The sequence below is a fragment of the Macadamia integrifolia genome, chromosome 6, assembly GCF_013358625.1.
Source record: "Macadamia integrifolia cultivar HAES 741 chromosome 6, SCU_Mint_v3, whole genome shotgun sequence".
Lineage (NCBI taxonomy): Eukaryota > Viridiplantae > Streptophyta > Magnoliopsida > Proteales > Proteaceae > Macadamia > Macadamia integrifolia.
In genome coordinates this window covers 21,283,846-21,287,184 of record NC_056562.1, presented here as the reverse complement: position 1 = coordinate 21,287,184, position 3,339 = coordinate 21,283,846, and positions in this window count along the sequence as shown.

Sequence of the window (3,339 nt, the reverse complement as noted above, 5' to 3'; positions counted from 1 at the left end):
AAAAAAAAAAAAAATCAAATCCAAAAGTTAATCAAGAGCCTTATCGTAGATGTTGTGTTTCAAAACTTTGACTAATAATATACCGGATCCGGCTCCTATCCTTAGTACCTATGGTTCAAATCAGCCCATAATTACTTGAATAAATGTCACATGGCAAAATAATGATTCAACAGTTTGAAAAAGGTATGGAGAACGAGATACTGCTAGAAGCTTAGAAAACAAGACGCCAAGAACTGTTGGATCATTGCCTAGCCATGTGATGCTCGGTCAAATAGATATGAGCAAGACCTACGTGGTGGGCACTAAGGAGGAGCAGAATCCTAATGTACCACCATCATGTACTTTCATTTATTCACATATCAAAATAAATAAATAAATAAAATACTTCCTTTTATTTACAATTTATGGAATTTTTTGGTTGATATATTCTACCAAAAAAAAAAAAGGTTGATATAACTTTAACAAACAACAACCAAAACCTTATCCCAATTTAATGGGATCGGTTACATGGGGATACCGAGCAAGGACCAGCGCAAGGATCCATGTAAAAAGATTGATGGGTTATGGCTAATCATAATAAGTGTCGACTGTCAACCTGACGCACAACTACAAATCAGCCACAGGCTTATAACGACTGACAATAATAAGGTCCGGATGCCTACCTGAAATACCATATAGATCAGTCAAGCCAATGCGTCCTACATGCATTACATCCACCATCAAGATAATCATCACCTAACCTACTTTCATAAACTAAGGAATAAGATAACGAAATCTTGATAGCTCCGTTAAGCACAAAAGTAACAACTGATCAAACACACATCTCCGCACTGAAAACTATGTAATCACACACAACTTCGCATTAAAAACTAGGTGCGCAACCCACCACTTGAGTCGGAGGTATCTGTGAATAGTGGTTCAATGCACCAACATAAAAGCCCACCACCACAAGCAAACCAATTGCAACTCACGTGCGTTACGTCCACCACCAAGGCAATCCACTACTAGACCTACTACAGTGTAATGTTTCGCAGTAGTTCGTATTTCATAAATCCAAGAATTTCACCTCTAACTATGAAATATGAATGCCCCCGACTGTCCCTATTAATCATTTCTCCAATCCTGAAGGCCAACGCAATAGAACCAAAATCCTATGATGCTATCCCACACTAATGTATCCAGGGCGTAGACTTGCTTTGAGCTCTCTAATTTCTTTAAAGTAACAACATTGGAGGCATGACTCGGCCAATTAAGGCCAATAGATTATCACTTATAGAAGAGACAAGATAACCAATAGAGACCATGAGGCAGACCAATCGATTCATTTGAAAGTCCAACTACGAGCTTTTTAACTATAATAAGGGGGATTTATTTATTTATTTTTATTTTTATTTGGGGGGGGGGGGAATTGGTGAAGAAGCTAGTTATTACCTAGGTAGATGACGTAGATCACACTAAACTATTTTCCATTTTGCCTAAGATGTTGTAACCCATTTTCTATTTTGCAATGGTAATATTCTTCAATGACGAAGACAGATAGGCGAGGGAAAAATATAAAATGTAATTCCAAAAAATGGGTGAGTCTCACTGCATCTAATCCAAATTTATTGGAAAAAAAAAAAGGAGAACAAATGGTACATGTTTTAAATGTGGAGTGAAAAACAAGAGAAAAAAAAACAGTATTACTCAAATAAATTGAGCAATTATTTCATGAATATTTGCATCTAATGTTAAAAACGACTATTTTATCCAACATTCAGTTTGATGCAATGCTACCTCCAACACTAGACATATGTCCCAGGCCACACGGACGGTAAGGATGAGGAGAGAGACATGGACTTGCAGAATTGCTTCCAGGATCCCATTTTTTATCCAGATCCACTTAAATCGTACACCCCTGATCCCCCAATCCTTCCTCCTCTACATTGGCAGGAAATGTTTTGCCTTTCAATACTCGTGCATGTATCATGGCTTTGTCGATCTCGCCAGGCTAGTTCTACATTGGGCCTTGAGATTCTCGGATTTGGTATCCGTACCTCTCCTTCCTCTTTCTTTGTTCCCTTCCCAACCTTCTTTCATATTGATTTCTCTTCTTTTTTTTTTCCCCATTTATTTTTTAGATTTGGAGAGAGAATGTGAATCATCTTCGTGTTGTTGCACTAACAGGCTTTGGATTTTCAATAAGTGAACTGTTCGTTCTTGAGGTAGGATTAGGGGTCTGGAAGAGGGAAGAAAGCAACTATCTTGGACTGCCTAGAAATTGGATTTGCAAGATTTGGATTTAGGAAGAGGAATTCAGAGATTCAAATAGAGCATCACGCCCAGGCAGAGGGGCGTCTTTTGAAGAAGGATGGAGAAGGGGAAAGCGATGCTGCTTGCTGGCGAGCTTGTTGGCGAGGTAGACATGGTGGTCGCAACTATGGCAGAGAGCAGCTTCATTGGAGGAGCAGAAGATAGAGAGGCTACCTCTCTGTTTCAAATGTTGCACCATCAAATCGGGTTGAGTCGGATCTTGGCAAAAAGCCAATCCAAGAAGCGATTATGAAGCTCCATGCTACTCTCTTCATCCTCACCGTCCATGTTGCTTAGGACAGATGTCTAGTATTGAAGGTCCACTGCCCCAAACTGCACAATGAAGGAATTGTAGAGGATCCGATTCCAAGACACATCATCCGACATCAATTCAAAATTTACAGCACACTAAAAAAAAGTTCAAAGTGTTATTGAGCAATGTAGCTTGGCTATGATGTTGTTCACTGACTCACTATTGTCAATATAGCCAGCACACTCTCGGATTATCGCATGTTTAGTTGGAGTTGGGAATTATCATTTTATATTGACTTTTCTATAGATGAAAGCCATCACTTAAGGCACATTTTTTTTGTAGATGCATTAGTTTGTAACTCAATTTCGGAGTCCATGCATTGAACTTGAGTTGAAGGTAATATCATAATAAATGTAGCTCTTCAAGTCAGCTTTATGTTAGTGAAAGAATGAGGTTGAGAAAGAGACAGAGAATGGTCAACTAAGGCATTGTATCAAACAAGTCCACTAAAAAAACATGTTTAAATCGGACAGGCTTGACGCTTCTCATTTTTTCCTAGATCTTTGAGAAACAAACGGCAAAACATATTAAAAATGATAAAAAGAAAATGAAAATTGTTAATGAAGGATCAAGACCAATAGCGTTCCTGGCCGAGATCTGGTTCGTCTCCAATGACTAAAGCTCCAATGAGCGTCCAAGGATTTGTCGATGCTCGACACGTGAACTCCAACAAATCCAACGGCTGAACGACTTTGACCCATCTCTCCTCTCGCTATAGGATTGCAGAGGGCAAT